We start from the raw sequence: 18754 nt of genomic DNA, 5'->3' as shown, positions 1-18754 counted from the left end.
ATACCCTTATGGTCTCATAAAAATAAATTAAGGCTCTAGTCTGTCCAGCCTAACTACTAGTTCTTTTTCTTGAAAGTTTTGGGTTTTCAATTTCAGTTTTTCAGCTGACTAAAAAGTAACATGGCCAAAGACACACACAAGCTGGATAGAACTGTTGTTGTTCTATGCCCATGTGTGATGGTGGACTTTGGCGAAAGCACGGCAGAGGAGTTAGCTTAAACATTGTCTTAAAGACAAAGACAATACATGGGAAAGGATGAAGGCAGCATAGAAAGGAACTGTGGAGTGGACTGGAAAGAAAAAGAGAAGATATTCACCACACAGCTTCCTACGTTCCCCCACACTTTCGCCACAGAAAAATTCATGGCTATTAGGGAATTTTTTGAAGAAATTATTTCCCTAGATAAAAAAGAAAAAAGTGTCAAGTGCAAACAGAGCAAGATGATGATGCAGGGCCTAGCTGCAAGAATGAAACAAAGCTGCTTATTGGGAGACAATTATGTGAAGATGTGGATTTGGCTGAGTGGATAAACTGGTTAGTAACTTAAATAATTCACTTTGTAATGTATTCTCCTTCTTCAATACATTCTCTATGCCTTTCAATATAAGTGATTTAACAAGTGAACTCCCAAGTTGGACGCTGCTGGGAAAAAAGTTTAGCTTAGCGAATCCTTATGTCTTGTTAAATTAACTAGATTTACAATTCATCACTTAAGTATACAACAGGGAAAGCTGCAGTACAAAATTTAGAGTTGCCAATCGCCACTTTCATTTTCTTATTTCATATTACATAATACATGCCCTTTCTTTTGCAACATCGTAGTCACAGACCATAATGGTGATGCCATAAATCTATTCCCTATTTTATTCCAGCATAGTTCAGATTTTCTAAGGGAACCCCATTCTATACTTGTTTTCTCAAAAAACAGAAGTACTAGTGAGTTCAATGGGGCTTACTCCAAAATTAAGTGCACTCAAGCAGAGTGAGTCTTAGCTTTTTTGTTGGTTTAAAACAATGTTTTGGTGAGTTAAATCTTGATCTAAATGAGAGATTTAAATCAATCCATCCTGGGTTTTCCTGTACCCTAATATCCTGTTTAATACAGTCTACTATTTTAACAAGATGATGGGAGCTGCAGCTTTATACCTGCCTGCTACCAGACTACCTGTTAACTCCTATACATTTAAGCCATAGTAAAACATCCCCAGTAAGCAGTTCACAGGGTTTAAGGCAAGCTAAAACAGTGTCGCTGTCAAAGATCCATATCAAAGGCTTCTGAAATATCCAAAAGAAATGACAGATACAGACCCATTACCAATGCACATAAGAGCATTAGCTGAAGGGAGGAATGCAGCTTCATTACTACAGCCTACCCTGAAACCACAGCCATGTAAGAGCATTAACTATGGACCAATGCAGCTTTACCACTGTAGGCCAACTTAGAGATCACACTGGATATCAAAGGAATTAAGACAAATGGACCAGTGACTGATTAGCTAAGAAAAGCCTGGGTGACACCATCCTAAAATTAGAAATCCCAGTCAGCAAGGAAAATTTCTTCAAAGCGTAACAATCTTTTTAAAGGCAAGATAAAAGTAGAAGAATGAGAGTACCAGGTACCAATTAAATGTGAAAATCTTTAATGAGTTTAACAGAGCAGGGATCCAAGGAACAAGTTGCTGAATGCACAGTGCCCATCCAATTCATTTAGTAGGAAAGAGTAAAATTCTCTAATAAAGAATAAAATGTCAGACTGCAGTCAAATACAGCCACTCGAGGAATGTGATGGCAGGGCTTCGGTTTCCAAACAGAAATGTAAAACTATACTTCCCTCCACCCCCCCCCCACACAAATAATAAAAACTAGATAAATCTAGCAGCATGAAGAGCAATATTTCAGGGTGTTAGACCTTCAGTGAACAGTTCCTATTACAGCCTTACTCCTTCCAGTCTCCTGTCACTACACTTCCCACACCCTTTAACAAATAACTAAAATTAGGGCACAACTACAATGAACAAATTCCAATGTACTAATATCAGATAGACAAAACTGTTATTAAAATTTCATTCTAATCAGATGAGGATTCCAAAGGGTATTTAAAAAACTATGTAGGAAAACACTCGGAAGATTTGTCATCAAGTGGAGGAGCGGAGCAGCAAAGAAGTGACAAATAATGGTCAGAAATAAGTGAGGCTGGCTCAAAGACCAAATAAAAGAGCTCTGCACTGCTGTGTCAGAGAGAAACACTGGAAGCACTTCACAGACAGCAGACTGCCCCTGGGAGGGGAGAGAAAGGAATATGGACAACATTATTAAGCTGTGTGACCCCTCCAGCCAACTGAGCAGCACTGATGGGTGAGGGGAGGGGAAGGGTCCTGCCCAGCTATCTCTAAAAAGACAGAAGCAGAGCTGCAGAGCCAAGAGACAGCAGCAATAAAGGAAAAGGAAAAGAAAAATCATGGTTTCACTGAGAATATGGATGATCCTGATGGTTAAAAAAGTACTTAACCAAAATATCTGAGTAAGGCCATTTGACAGGATTATGGTCTTAATCTTACAAATCTTTAGGCACAGATTGCCTTACACTGCACTTCAGGGAATAAAAAAGTAACTGTGATAGCGTAACCAAGAGCAATAGAGGTCCACAATCATATTTGATAACATGTACTCAGAATAGTGGTAGGCAAAAATAAAACAGATTTTTGTTTATTTTCAACAGATTCCAATGGACTCAAGAAAAGAGCAAAATTTTGAATAATCCAGATCATGAGAAAATAAATTTTTAAAAAGAAAAACATCCACAAGAATCAAAGTAGAAGTAACGTACATTATTCTGAGTATACTTATTACAGCATTTTCCTCATTCCACAGTATCAAATGCTACAAGAAACCAGACCTTGAACTAGAACCCAGATGACAGCACTGTATAAAACTCCAAAATATTACATATGACAAAGGTAAACACCACCAAGTTACATTGAAAGCTAAGCTGATCTGGGCATAAACAAGACAAAGGCACTAACCTCAGACATGCAACCCTCAAATTCACTGGCCACTGGAGCTAAACCCACCAGCTTCCAAGCATTTGTATTCAATGACTGTTCACTGGGCAAATGCCAATTTTGCAGACCCAAAGCTAGTCCTCACATTTTTTTTTTTTTTAACTTTTATCTAATGGGTTCATTTGCATTCTTTTACTGACTAATCAGTGCTTGAATCTCACATCAGTCAGCAGGCTAAAGAAATAAATCAATGAATCCAGGCCATTAAAAATTACATCACAATAGCAGCATCAGCCAGCAGTCCACCTACAGCCTAAGAAAGCATCCACTCCAAGCTCTAGCTGGCTAGATTAAAATGCCAATTATTTTAAGTCCATTTAGGTATCCTATCCCCTATAAAATCACTATCTAGATATAAAAGCCCCTATTTGTCTAAAAATCCAGATCTAAGAATCACTGTCAGATGTCTAATAATTGCATATATAACATATTACCCACTTTTATTTGTAAACAATTTATTACCAAAAAAAGGTCTTTTTAATTGCCTATGGCAATTAAGGGTAATGATTTTTCTCATTTTATTCCTGTGAAGTGTGATCACTCTCACAGCTGCCATGTGTCAACACATGCAGAGGTTCCAACAGATTATGAAACTGTACATCATTGAACTTCCCATGGAGAAAGAAAAACTGGGATTTTAAAGGTTTTCCTTTGAGGTTCATTTCAACTATATGTAAAAATCAACATAATTCCAACATGCTGCTTTTATATTCAAAGAAACATATTGCTTTTGGTCATGGTCAATTTATGCATCACTTATACTATATCCTTGTATGTACTTTGCAAATTAATGTATGTTGTGGACTGTACAGCATCTCTAAAATCTGATTCTGGAAGATGACTGCGATTGTCCCAAAGGGAGAAACAGTCCTTCATATTTAAACGAACACTGTCAAGCGACTATAAATGTTTACTGTTTGTTTAAAGAAAAAGATTTTGGAAGCTCTCAGATTTTTTTTAAATATTACTACAAGCCGTTAAAAAATTATAATACAAAAAAGCCTCAATTTACACAGAGGTTGAGTCGTCCTGGGCAACCACCATCTAAATCAAATTTCCCGTAAATGGGGTGGGGGGAAATTCCCCTGGCTGGGGGGAAGCGGACAGCTGGAGCCTCTGCTTCAGCCAGCAGCTCCTGCTCCCCCTGAGGGTGGCCAGCGGGGCCTCCTACTCCAGCCGCTGGCCACGTGGAGCAGCCATGGCGCCCCTGCCACCACCCAGCCACGGCACGGCTTGGCCCTGGGCAGCTCCACCCCCAGCACGACTTGGCCCTCTCCACCCCCAGTGTTGCAGTATGGGGCAGCCACAAGGCAGGAGCTACCTCCTAAGGAACCTCTGAGAAGGCTGGCAGCGTGGGGGTAAGCAGCAAGGCAGGGTGCAAGAAAGTAGGGTCCCCCTGGACTCGACTCACGTTAATATATAAATGCATAAGTCAAGTCCATGCAAAACCAGGGGTCTGCTGTAGGTAACCAGGCCACCAATCATAGCAGAAAAAAGTTGAAGTATTTTAGAAAGCAGAGTATGAGCTTATGATAGGACATATTCTTTTCTTCATTGCAGAGACACCATGCTTGCTGAATACGCTAAACTCACTTTGCAGAAGAGTCCAAATAGAGACTGCATCAATATAGCAACTTGTATTTTGGTATAGTGGCTATGTATACAAAATTCAGTTCAACTTGCTGCTAAGACAACCAGAAGTCCAACATGTCTTCTAGCTGCCAAAAATTATCTCCATTTGTATTGAGCTTCCCACACACCTTCCTCCTTCGGTGGTGGGGGGGGAAGAGAATAATACTAAAGTTCCTATAATGGAGTGCACCCAACAAGACAAATGCAGTCTCCAAGGCCAGACATACATAAGAAAAAAAGCTGTGTTTTCAAAATGTGATAGATACACTTTAAAATCCTAGGGAAACAGGGCCAGTTGTAGTTTTGACATTTCTTGATAATTTAGAGAACAGGAATCCAAGTTTAACAAAAAGTATCACGTGTATAAAACAGGATGGGAAGAGCACAGTATTTTAAACAATAATTTAGTTAATTCACAGCTCAAGAGAATAATGTTGATAATAATCCCACCTTCCACTGTAATCACGACATACGTAACTGTTAAGATTACAGAAGAACAAGAGAACTAAAAGATTTCTTCCATAATAACCCTCTAAAACTCCAGAATGACCATAAAAAATAATTAAAAAACAGGGCTGTGTGTTTTCAGGAATACTGACAAAAACAAATTGCAGTAACTCAAGCCTTTCATTCAGACCTTTGCTACTGGAGCACTGGGTCAACAATGATTCAGCGTGAAAAGTTAAGCTTTAAAAAATACATAGTCAAATACAAAGGCAAAAACATTGTTTGGATTCCTCCTAAAATATGAAATAATTTCCATTTGAATGACTGAAAAAAGGAAAAGGGCACTTCTGTATTATATATCACATGTTGAACACAAATAATGACAGTACAACCAAACATGGATTAAAAACAAGAACTTTTCATTCAGTAGTGTTCGTTAACTGATCCAACATCTTTGGGATTAGAGTACTTTAGGTGATATAAAGTGAGGTCCCAGCAACACTGGAAAAAAATAAAAGTAACTCTATATTGGAATGTGACAGTGAACAGCTTTACATGTCAGGAAACCAGATATCATCAACATGGCGATTGCTACCTTCCAAAGAGGTAATACCCAGTTCCTTTCACAGAAATAATAACTAGGAACACACCCTCATCACCCACTCCTTGAACAAGAATGGCCTCACCAACACAGCTATACCTTTACTAAAGGGGTTCAACTGATGAGAATGCAGAAAACACACCACCGCGGAAAACAAAGAGCCACAGATTCTTGAAGCCATCAATACATGAACAAAAGTGGATATAAATATATTATTGGCTTTGAATTCCTTCCTTCAGTGTCAACTTACAGCATGGAGATCTGCTCATCCCTCCAGTCTTTACAAAATCAGCTATCACCTCAAGCAAGTAGGGAAAAAATAAAACAGATCCTAATAAATCTGTCTGCTCATTCTAGTATGTAAAGCCCAAGAACATACACAAATATTTTCTTCCAGTAGGAATGTGAATGATGGTTATTAAAAATACCAGGTCCAAACCTCTGGTTCACCATGCTAAGAAAATATTTACTGCCACGCTCTGGAAAGCCATGCTTAAAAATATTTTCAGACCTCACAAAGTTATACTTTAAGAGAACAAACCTGAATTCCTGGAACAAAAATGCTGCACAATTTTTCCTGCAGAGTGTAAATGAAACTGAAGATCTTTCAGAAACTGCAGATCAAATTAACTTCCTGATTATAACTGACTGGCTAAAAATTCAGATAAACTGTGTTTTCTGTCTCACAAGCTTTACTAAACATTCCTCAACACCATTTACAATTAAAAACTCATGACTGTCCTACTGATCACTGAAGTTATTTTGATTTACATCACATAAGAATATTGTTGTTTGGTGACTTGTATATAAACAGGATTAAACACACGTGCAGGATTTCATATTTTATATATAAGAGACGATAAAACAAAGGCTGATCAGTGTCTTCACACAACTGACCCCTGAGAGCTGTGGTCTGATCTTGCTGCCACAGAAGTCAGTAACAGTTGACTTAAATGTGAACAGGATTGGACCGTACTAACTGATTATGGGCAACATTATAAACACATGCAGCTTGATGCCCTCAGAGACTATACTAAAATGTAGATATATATCTGCACTTAATGGATGGGTAAAAAGACAGGACCCTCCAAGAAAGCCAATTTATTCTATTTTAAGGTAGAGAACGATTTAAAGCTACAGTTTCCAATCCCTTTGGGACACCTGCCCTACTTTACCAGCCAATGCCTACGGCTTCCCAATTACCTGTGCATGCTATAAACTCAGACACAGCCAGAACCCCCAAACCTCAAATTTTGGCACAGGACTGGATCAAGCCCTTGTTCTATGGTGAGCAGTGGCTAGTAGAGCAGAAGGGATGATAAATTGGCATCCATCACTTGGCACTTAACTGAGCATGCTAAACCACTACAGAATTTATTCTGTACCGAGGAAGCTCCCAGGTAGCCAAGCTCTATGATGAACTAGAGAGGAGACATATGAACAGAAAGGGGGAACTCTTGGCAAACCAGGGAAGAATGAGTCATGATAGTACCAGTCAAAAAAACAGTGATACCACTATCTGGGGAATCAAGAGTTCTCCATCTGCATAGGGTTGCAGAGTCTCTTTTTGTGTGGACAAGTGGTCTCCCACCAATTTATTCTGGACCCCTCCCTTAAGGAGCATAAAGCAAAGAGGATAGAGAGGGTGAGACCTAAAATCTGCAGCACTGTACCTCAGGACTAAGGAAGCGGGCATACCTTGAAATCTCTTGGCACTGAAGATGGAGCAGATCACATTTAGACATGGGAGAAGTGAAGTAAGGGATTATAGCAGAAAATCCCATGAACAGTAAACAATATTCCCTAGCAGCAAACAGATACTTCCTCATCCTCCCTGTGGCACAAAGTAGGGCTGTCCACTGACAGAAGAAAATGGATGGGAGCAGACCCACATGCAGGAGGACGGAGACTGATACAACAGCCACCGAGGACAGCAGTGCCCATCCAACAGGAATGCAAAGACACGTGGTTATCGTCTTTCCATATCTGCCACATTATTCGCACTCTAAGCCTTCTCCCCACTCTAAATAAATGCCCTCCTCCACCCTCAGAGCCAGGCACCCCAGCCCCCCCCCAAGTGAATGCCCTCCCTCAGAGTCAGGCCCCTACATTCTAATTCAATGCAGCGACTCAGCAGAGCCACCAGATCTGCCACTGGAGCCGCCGCCAGGGTTACTGCTGCTGCCACCAGGCACTTCCCTCACCAAGTGGTAGGGCACATGAGCGAGTTGGGCAGGCGGCACTCCCCATCTGCAGCTCTCAAGAAGAGCTGCACGCAGCTCGAAAGCCACAGGCTGGCCACTCCTCATATTCGCCACAACGCAGGGTTCTATTCGCCACATGTGGCGAGTGGCAAACACAGCGGACACCCCTGACCTGGGAGGAAGGATATCTGATGGCACTGGGTGGCTTCAGGGCATTTGGCCTAAGCATATGTTTCTCACTCTGTCAGCAGGGAGCAGTGGCTGAAGGAGGTGGCTCCTCATGCCCTGCCCCCCCCCCCCCACACACACACAAGGCTACCAGACAGCCGGGGGGGGGGGGGGGGAGAGAGAGCACTTCCAGACCTGCCTACCCCTATGATCAGAGGAGTGAGGGAAACCCCCTCCAACACACCCCACTCTCTTCCAGGGCCTGAGGGATAGAAACAGTCCTGTCCCATCCTCCCCACTCAGGCCCCACACGTTGGAAAGGGCAATTCCCTGTCCTCCACCTTCTCTCGGCCATGGCGGGGCAGAGAAAAAGGCCTCGCTCCTCAACCTGCTGCCCTGTTCTCTCCCCACATCCCCCAAACCACAGTACAGGGCGGTCACTCGCTATCCCTCACCCCCTCCAAATGCCAAGGTGGGTGTGGGCTCCCAGTACAGCCCCACATGCCCGGGCTGTGGGGGGGCGGGACTCCATCCTTCCCCCGTCTCACAAGCTCACCAGGCTACGGGGAGTCCCTCAGCACCCCGCCCCCCTCTTGCCAGCACAGGGGTCTGCGCCCCCCCCACACACACACCAGAATTGGGGACCCACACGCCGCCCCCCCCACACCGGACTATGGGGAATCTCTCCACCTCCTGGCCTCCACGTGCCAGGATAGGGGTCTGCTCCCCCCCCCACACCAGGATTGGGGTCCCAAACTCCCCCCCGACCAGGCTATAGGGAGTCACCCCACACACCGGGATAAGTGTCCACTCCCCCCCACACGCCAACATTGGGGCCCCCACACCCCAAGCTGGGGGTGGGGCCCGGCCCCATTGTTCCCGGCGGCGCAGGGGGAGGGGCCCGGCGGGGGGGAGGGGGGGCGATACCTACCCTGGCGGCGGCGGGTCCGGCCCGGGGCGGCGGGGCGGGGCGGAGGGGGCGGCGGCGCCGGCGCCATGTTCGCCCCCCGGGCGGCGGCGGGGCCGGGCTGGGCTGGCGGGGGAGGGGGCGAGTCCCTCTCGGGGCGGGCTCGGCCTGTAATGGCGGCGGCTGCCGCGGTCCTTCCTCCTCCCCTCAGACTCCGCCGCCGAGGGCCGCGGGAGCGCGCGCGGGCGGGAGGGCGGCAGGGGGCGGGGCTGCGCCGAGGGGGCGGGAGAGCGCGCGTAGACGTGCGCGCGACATGAGGGGGGCGGGGCCGGGAGGCTCCGTGCCGGCGGGAGCGAGCGGGCTGCGCCGCCCCTCGTGCACGCCCCTCCCGTGTGCCCCGCCTACCCTCGTGCACGCTGCTCCAGACCCCCCACGCGCGTCCCTCGTGTACGTCCTCCTTGCTCCCCACGCGTCCCTCGTGCACGGCCCCACCTGTGTGCACGCCGCTCCAGCCCAGCCACCTATCCCTGGGCGAGTCCCTCGTGCATGGTGCTGCAGCCCGCTGCATGCCCCCACACGTGCCCCACCCATCCACGTGCCTGCCGCTCTAGCCCTACTCTGCTTGCCCCTCATGCATGCCCCCACCTACCCTTGTGCACACGCATCTGCCCTCCTATATGCCTCTGTGTGTGCCCCACCCACCTTTGTGCTAGTCCCATGCACACCCCTGCAGCCCCACTCGGGCCCTCACGTGTGTCCCTTATGCACCCTCCCATGTGTCCACTACTCTCCTGCCTACTCCCATGCACATACTCTGATGTGTGATTCCACCTCAGTGCCAGGCCCCTGGACCCCCCACACCTGTCCCCCAACTCCCCTGATTCCCACACATTCCCCCACCTCCATGCGTACTCCACACTTGCCTCCCATGTTTACCCCCATCCCTCTGCGTGCTCCCAGCCCCTGTGCACATTTCAGGCATGCTCCCACGCTCCATGCCTGCCCACACTCCCTGTGCATACCCCATGCATGCTCCCCCCACAGCCCATGCATGCCTCCCTAACCCTGGGCTGCCCACATGAGCGTGTGAGGGCAGGCCACAGCATACACCCCCACAGAAAACAACATTCCAACTTCACGTACAAAATGATGGGGTCTGAATAACCTGTTACCACTCAAGAAAGAGATCTTGGAGTCATCGCCAACAGTTCTCCGAAAACATCTGCTCCATGTGCTACAGCCAACAGAACGTTAGAAACCAGCCAGAAAGCGGTATATTATAAAACAGAAAATAGGATGACGCCTCTGTATAAAACCAGGCGACATCCACACCTTGAATGCTCCCTGCTCACCCCATCTCAAAACAGCGGTATTAGAATTTGAAAAGGTGCAGAGGACGATATAAAATACGAAGGTGCACGGAACAGCTTCCATAGGAGAAGAGATGGAAAAGCCTGGGACTATTTTGCTGAGAAACGAGACGATGAAGGGGAGATGTGATAGATGTTTGTGAATGATGCAGAGCAGGGGCTGGCAAGAGTGGCACGCAATCTGATGTTCAGTGATTATTTTCAGTGGCTCAGCCCTGCCTCTCTCCCCATGCCACCAGCAGCTTGCTCTGGGTCTGGACCCCCATTTGCAGGGGGGGCCTGGGGCAGGGATGGAGCCCCCATGAGACCCTCTGCCGCATGTGGGGGAGAGGCAAGCCCCTGACAGAGCATGGCGCCAGGGCTCTATGTGCTGCTATGATACAAATATAATACAGTCACTACCCAGAATTCAAAACTCATAATTGTCCTAACAATGAGCTTGCACGTGATATTTCCATATTCTGGGATACTGGAGGGACACCAGCCTCGTGTCCCTGCCCCACTCCCTTCCCACACCCCACCCATGCCCTCTCACCTCTTGCCCCACCCCCTTCTTGCACACCCCACCTACATCCCTCCTGCTTCACTCATGTCCCAATTTTTCCCCATCCCCACCCCGCTCCATCCCCACCCACCTTTTCCTGCAAGAGCGCCACATCGCTTCAGAGGAGAGCAACATGAGTTAGGAAGCTGGCGCTGCTCTCAGGCTGTGCCGCTCTAGGGGAGAGGCTGAGATGTCCCCGCACTCACAGAAAGTGGCGTGATGCTGGCGTTGAGTCATGGGGGACCAACAATGGGGAGTGCATGGGACCCACTGTGCTCCCCCCGCACGTTGCCTCTGTCTATCCATGTGCCCCAACCCCACCTCTGTCCTTGTGCTTGTGCCCACATATGTCCTCTTACTCCCCACCGGTGCACACAAACATGTATGTCCTTGTGTCAGCATTATGCCCCATGCATCCTCCCTATAGGTTCCATGCTCTCTTCCCCCATTACCATGCACGCCCCACATATGCTCCCTACTACCTATGCACAGTCCATGCAAGTCCTGTCCCTTCCCTTTCCCTTGTGCACACCCCACACTTACACCCATAACTCCACATCCCCCAAGCAACTCACACCCCCCTCCTCCTCCTTGTGCGACCCCCACGTACCCTCAGGGTCCATGCAAACCCCCTGCAAACCACTCAGCCCCACACTAGACCCTTCCCCTTCCCTGTGCCCACACCCTGTGCCTTAGGCACACCCCTTGCAATTTTGTTCTATGCACCCAGGCGTGTACAGATGTGTATCACCAATAGAAACAAGCTGCCATCTGTGGGTGTTCTGCTAACCAGCTGGGCAACCCCTGAATCTCTCCTGGGCAGCTGCGCAAGTGCTCAGCTTCCAGGGAGCAACACCAATGGTGATCCTGGGCAAATCCCAGGAGAATCTGTGTGGCTGAGAACTCCTAACACTGTCCCTGAAACCAGTGAATTGTTTTCTATTTCCTCCCCACAGGCTCATTTGGGCCTTCAATAAAAGCCATTTTCTGCAGGACAACTTGAGCAAAAACATCCCCATTTACTGCCCAATCACGAGATCTCCAGTGCGCTCCTAGAAGACAGCCTGAGAGCTTCCCCCAGGGTGTCTCTCTCTGGCTGGTCAAAGGATCATTTTCTGCACTGCTGGTGCCACAGGCTCCATCCAGAATTGGATGCTCTTGTCAAGGCCCTGTGGCAATGGAAACCTACAAGATGAAATTGCTAATGCATTCAGGAGCCAGGCCCTGCCCTGGCCGGAATGAGACTTGTTTGCATCAGTAGGATGGGGTTAAGTCTTGTCAGCCCAGTGAGAGAACTGCCCCCCATGCTCACAGCTCCCACCCTCGTGAGAAAAGAATCACTGCTCAGTGAAGGTGCATGTGATTCAGGTTTAGTATCACACAAGTAGCCGAGAGTCTGCATCTTCAAAAACAACAAGAAGTCCTGTGGCACCTGATAGACTAACAGATGATTTGGAGCATAAGCTTTCGTGGACAAAGACCCACTTCGTCGATGAAGGGGGTCTTTGCCCACAAAAGCTTATGCTCCAAATTACCTCTTAGTCTATAAGGTGCCACAGGACTTGTTTATTCAGATTTAGCACCAGGGAAGGTTTTACATGGGAAAAAATACAGAGCACAGAACCCTGGACATATGGCAGCAGTGTGACCTAGTGGACACAGCACCAGGTGAGGGCTCAGGCAACAAAACTATATCGAGCAAGTACCTCCACCTGCCTTTCTAGGCAGCCTTGTATTTGCTTTTTTTTTTTTTTTTTTTTTTTAATGAAGACACTTGCCTGTGTTTTGGGACCAGAGACTTATTCTTTCAGGTATTTCTTTACATTCAGCGTGAATGAACAGCAGCAGTTATGCCCAGTCCATAACAAAATTTAAAACAAAATAAACACATCCTTAAGAGACATAGTTATACGCAGACAAAATCAGACCACAGTGAGAGACAGTCCCTACTTCAGAGAATTTAGGATCTAAACCGATAAGACAGACAATGGATGGGACAAGAAAAGGAGGTAAAATAGACCCCCCGAGGAACACAGCCCCTGTGCAACTCAAATTTTGCACTAGTCAGGGGAGATGGGAACCAGGCAGTAGCCTGGTTCCCACACCCCACTGCTCTGGGAGCCAGGAAACTGACCTGCCCACCAGCTTCCCAGAGTGGCAGGGAGCAAGAAACAGGCAGCTTGTGGGACCCAGGAAACTGACCAGCCATGCAGCTGCCAGGAGCAGCTTTTCCCCAGCTCCCCCAGCTGGGGGAAACCGCACTGTGGCAGCTGTCTGCCACTCCGACTCTCCCAACTGGAGGAGCCCGGCAGGCAGACACAGGCAGTGGCACCGTTTCTCCCAGCTGGGAGAACCACGCCACAGCAGCTCTCTGCCCGCCAGGCTCCCCCAGCTGAGGGGCTGGAGCACTTTCGATTTGCACTCAACTCGCATTAATGCAAGTTAAGTGCAAATTGAAATCGTGCATACCATGGGATTAATGTAAAGTAGACCTCAGTGGGTAACTGTGTTAATATGCTTCAGCAAAAACAAATAGTCTGCAGGCACATTATAGACTAACAAATTTACTGGGGTGAGGGCGTAAGCTACCATGCGTGTAACTGGGCGTGGGACTCACCACCATGGCACTTCCTGCTGGTCACTTGGAAATTCGCTCTCCAGTCTCTGGAGCGCCCTCTTCTGGACGGTGTCTTGCTGCTGTTACCTGTCTTCTGTTCACCACTTTTATCAGGATTCCTTCCCTCCCAGACCATGGGGCCCTCCTGTCAGGCTTCTGCCCTGCTCCAATGCCCCATCTCCCTGGGAATCCCAAACCCTTACAGCTACCTTGCCTGAGTGACCTACTGCCAGTCCTCATCTAGCCCCTTACCTCAGGGGCAAACTGCAGTCTGAAGTGGCCACTCATCGTTGGTAAGGCTGTCTCCCAGCAGCTCTAGTACCCCCAGGCCTTGTCTCAGGCTCAGCTGGCCAGAACTCCCCAGCTCTACCCTGTGTCAGGGAGCCCCTCTAGACTCCCTGGCAGCCAGGAACCTCCTGCTTCACTACTGGAGCAAAAATCATCTCTCTTCCTCCTCTCCCGAAGTGCCTATTTATACCACCCCAGCGGTACCCTAACTGGCTGCTCATTGCCCCAGCTGCTGGCTCCTCTGCCTCGGGTCTGTGCCAGGGCTGGGTTTAACCCCTTCCCTGTAGGAATGGAGCAGTCACCCCACAACAGTGAGCTACAGCTCACTTCCTCAGATGCTGAAGATAAAAAACAGAGCTACTGAGATGGGAGCATGATATGGGGTGAGGAGGGATAGCTCAGGGGTTAGAGCATTGGCCGTGTAAGCCTGGGTTTGGGAGCTCAGTTCATGAGGGGACCTTTCAAGGTTCCGGGGCAGGTTAGAGTTAAAAAAAAAATCTCTGAGCAGATGGTGATAGGTCCTAGCACCAGGGCAGGTGACTGGACTTGATGGCCTCTCAAGGTCCCTTCCAGCTCTATGAGATGTGTAACAGTGCTAATTAAAAATACCCTGTCCACTAGGTTATGCTGCCTTTGGATTGTTCCCTTGCTTGGGCCCAAATAGTCAAAGGTTTTCCAAAGCCTGATCCTAGGAGGAGGGGCTATAAAAATTAGGGCTGACTGCCTCTGAAAAGAGTTGACTAACAGGGCATGGGGGAGGAATGATGGAGGTTTATAAACTCATGAGTAGTGTGGCTAAAGCGGACAGAGAGGTGATATTTCCCCTTTCCCACAACACAAAAACCAGGAAGTATCCAAAGAAATTAACAGGCCACCTGTTTCATATAAACAGCAGGCTGCCCTTCTTTCACAAAGTACCACTTACCTGTGGAACTCAGACACGGCCACAGGATGTTGGGTTGGCCAAGAGTACAACCGGGTTTAAAAAAAGAACTGGAGCAGGTCCTGGAGAATAGATTCATCAACGGCTATTAGCCCAGATAGTCAGAGACGCAAACACACACTCCAGGGGACCCAAAAACCTTTGACTGCCAAGAAGCCAAGAGCGGATCACTCCATAATTATTGTCCCATATGCCCCCCTGAAACCCTGGAAATTGGAACAGGAACAGGGAAGGGGCGAGACCTCAGGCAAAAGGGGCAGAGCTAGAAGAAGCAGCCTCAGTGCCGTCTGGACCATACCACAACTGCTCCATCCAGCCCTGAGTGCCACCTGGACAACGCTATGTGTAGCTCCGGCAGTGATATAAAGGCCCCTTTTAAATACAGAGCCAACAAATCCCCTGCTCATTAGCAGCCCTGCACGGGCCATTGTCAAGATGGACCAGGATCCGCTCAATACCGCAGCTGTTAGGTTCTAAGGCCATGGTGTCCAACCACTTCTGAACTAGCCACATTATCCTGAAAATCTAGTTATTGTTCAAGCCAACTAGCCACACTCAACTGGCCAAGTAACCCCCATGTGTCAAGTGTGTAGGACACCATGGTTCTAAGGTATTTAGTCTGCTAGCTCTCTCATAGGCCTTAACCACACCTCTAGGCTGGGAGAAGAAAAGTTGGTAGACCTCAGGTTGGGTAGCACTGGCTGGGTTCCAGAAAGGAAAAGTCTCTCTTGCTCTGCTTTAAGGAAAACAAGTGTGATCTTTGCCTCAGTTGTAATGACAATGAGAAGTCCTGTGGCACGTTATAGGCTAACACATTTTTTGGTGCATAAGCTTTCTTGGACAAAGACCCGCTTCGCCAGATGGATGTAGTGAAGATTCCAAGGAAGGTCCAGTGACTTCTCATTGTTTTTGCAGATACAGATTAACACTGCTGCCCCCTGATCAGTTGTAATGGGAGCTGCTAGATACCCACCACAGTCCACATGACTGTGGCAGAAATGGCCAGCTTTCCAGAAGTGCAGCCAGCCACACAGCATTGCCTCTTCTAGAGCAGGGATCCTACGCCCATCTGAGAGATGGGCTTGGCTGGGGAGAAATCGGTCAAGCGGCTATTCCAAGCCTGACCCTCCAGGTAGAAGACGTTCAAGTTGAGAAGAAACGGCCTTCCCGGAGACAGGCTCTGGAAAGAGCAGGCCCTGGGGAAAGCTACAATGCCCTAATGCTTGTTTGTGTGCATTAGGAGTAACAATGATTTGAGTTATAACCATAGGCTTTGGGAGAGAATACTGAAGGTAGATCCCTGGAAGGAAGGCAGCTGGGCACAGTTGGCTGGGAGGTGTTCATTTTATAGCTCTTTTGACCAGGGCAGTGAGTTTTATGGGCCCGTGGTGCTAAGGCTACAGAAATAGTCCGGGCTCAGGGGCTGAGATCCGCCAATGTCCAGGGCTGCGTCTCTCCCCCAACCCCACCTGCCACCCCCATGCGCCCCTGCAGGCCCTGTCCCCATTCGCAGTCGGAGGTGACGCTCATTCAGCAGGGAGGTTATGAGGTGACAGGGACTTGTCAGCACAGAAACCAGAAGCTGTCATTATAATCCATCATGGGGAGAGGGGGCCCAGAGGGGTCCCCGAGTCGGATCCCTGGGCCTCCTTCCTCCCCCTCCAGCCAGAGGAGACTGACCACTTCTCAACTGCCCAGTTCCAATTCAAACCAGCCAGGCCCCTCCTCTCACCTTTGTTGTGTTTCCTGGGGGGCAGAAAGGTGTCACCCGGTTGTCTAGGTGACAAAGAACAGGGAGGGCCATTGGGTACATGTGAGAAGTCATCCCACCAAAACTTCTGGGGAGAATGTTCCTCTCTGAGCCCCAGCCCTGGGGCTGCCAGACTGCTGCACCCCAAACTCCCCACCCCCAGCCCCATGCCCTGCACTCCCTGCTCCAGCCCAGAGCCCCCACCTCTCCCTACTACCCACACCCACCCGAACACCCTTCCTGAGCTTGCAGCCCCTTCTGCACATCAAGTCCTGCCTCCAGCCCACACCTCAGGCCCTCTCCTACACCCAAACTCCCTCCCAGAAACGTAGGCAGATGCAGGGGCAGGGATGACCTAGGTCCCTTCTGGGCACCACTAGAATTATATAAACCTGACCCCCTTGCTTTAAGGGGGTCTCCCTCTTTCTTCCGGAGCAGCAGAAGCCTCCGTCTGTCTGTGGGAAATAACATCTGTTCCTATACACCCAGTCTATGGTGGAGTTATTTTAGAAAGAATTCCCATCAAGGCTCTCACTAAGCATTCTAATATAGATAAGACTCCGGTGCACAGATGCCAACTTTCTTCTTTCTGGGTGGGTGCTCCACCCCCTCACTCCACCCCCCAAGGCACAGTGCCCACCCTTGCTGCACCTCTTCCACCCCCACTACATCGCCTTGCCAGAGGCCTGGCCCCCATCCTGCCTCTTCCTACAGACCCTCTGCCCCCTTCTCCTAGCGTCTCCCACCCACTGCTGAGCAGCTGGGCCCAGTGAGCAGCTGGTTGGTGGGTGCTGGGCACCCGCTGTTTCTTTTCCGTGGGTGCTGCAGCCCCGGATCACCCACAGAGTTGGCCCCAATGCTCTAGTGCTTTGAGTATATTTCCTACTCTCCTGGTTAAACCTGCTGAGGAGGTTGTAGGGGAGACCAGAGGCCAAGTCTGGAATATTTTGGATGAAAGAGGTAGAGAAATGCAGAGCTGCACCGCTGTCACACACAGGTAAAGTCCCTGCCTGGGTTGTCAGTGTAGAGTAGCAGGTTGTTCAGCAGCAGCTGTGCATCCAGGACTTACAATCCTGCTGTGGTGGAAAACGGGGGTGAGGGAGGAGAAGCCAAGTGTCCGGTCCCAGGCCTCCCAGCTTTGGGCATTCCAACAGGGGCTGCAAACCTTCCGGCTGAGCACGCCCTCGGTAACTGTATTGTGATTATTCACGTAGCTTCTTAATATAAAGAACAGGCATCCTAATTATATAACCCACTAGACCAGCACAGTTTCATTTTGCTGGGAACAGAACATGCTGCTGAAAAACACCCAGATAATGACATAATTACCCTGGAGACCAGGGAAATGGCCCTGGGCTCATTCCAGAGCAGGTAGGGGGGAAGTTTGGAAACAATCAGGGAATCTCAGGAGGTCGGGGACAGAGCATGTGGGAGAACACACAGAACTACAGGGCAGTTACTTAGGCCAGGCTCCGAATGTGGATTTGGCAACCAAAAACAGTCCACGAAGTCTAATCAGAACAGGAAGGGGGTCAGAAGAGAACCAGGACAGTGAATAAAGGAGGGGAAATCCAGGCTTATGAGGTATGTCTGCACAGCAGCTGGGAGATACAATTCCTAGCTCAGGTGAAGAGACCTGCACTAGCTCTGCTCAAGCCAGCCCTGGAAATCAGCTGCGCAGCCCAGGCCATGTGGGCAGCTCAGGGTCACGCCTGCATTCCGGCTAATTTTTCTCATCCACGTGCAAGTGAATTTTGTTACGTACATGCACATCACCTCCACATTGGCGCTATAACAAAATTCACATGGTGAGAGTGGGGCTGAGGGGTTCAGGGTGTGGGAGGGGGCTCAGGGCTGGGGTAGAGGGCTGGGCCATGGCGTGAGGGTGAGGGCGCCAGCTGGGAGCGTGGGCTCTAGGGTGGGGCCAGAGATAAGGGGGTTGGGGAGCAGGCTGCCCTGGGGCTGCAATGGGGAGACAGGCCTTTCTCAGGGACCCAGCTGGTCTGGGGTCGAGGGGAGCCTCTACCCCAGCCACAGCAGGTCCACAGCTGGTCTGGGCTGGGTAGGGCCTGGAGGCGGGGGAGAGGAATTTCTCCCCACCTCAGCCTTGATCCTCAGCTGCTTATCAGCTGCTGCACACTGGGAGCCATGCAGCCTGGAGGAAACAGGTTATCACTAAGGGCAGCAGATTTGCCAAAATGCTGACGGTGCCCAGAATGC

The 18754-nt window shown here is 49.1% G+C and overlaps 1 protein-coding gene across 1 annotated transcript in view; it reads right to left on the bottom strand.

Annotated features, from left to right (window-relative positions):
- ARHGAP35 (Rho GTPase activating protein 35) overlaps positions 1–9215 on the bottom strand; it is a 122666-nt gene extending 113451 nt beyond the window's left edge. The window contains exon 1 of the mRNA XM_075015966.1: positions 9047–9215. The gene's annotated coding sequence lies outside the window, so the exon portion shown is untranslated. The remainder of the gene's footprint in view (positions 1–9046) is intronic.
- Positions 9216–18754: the final 9539 nt, after the last annotated feature.

The sequence above is a fragment of the Carettochelys insculpta genome, chromosome 22, assembly GCF_033958435.1.
Source record: "Carettochelys insculpta isolate YL-2023 chromosome 22, ASM3395843v1, whole genome shotgun sequence".
NCBI lineage: Eukaryota > Metazoa > Chordata > Testudines > Carettochelyidae > Carettochelys > Carettochelys insculpta.
This window is presented reverse-complemented; position numbering and strand designations above follow the sequence as displayed.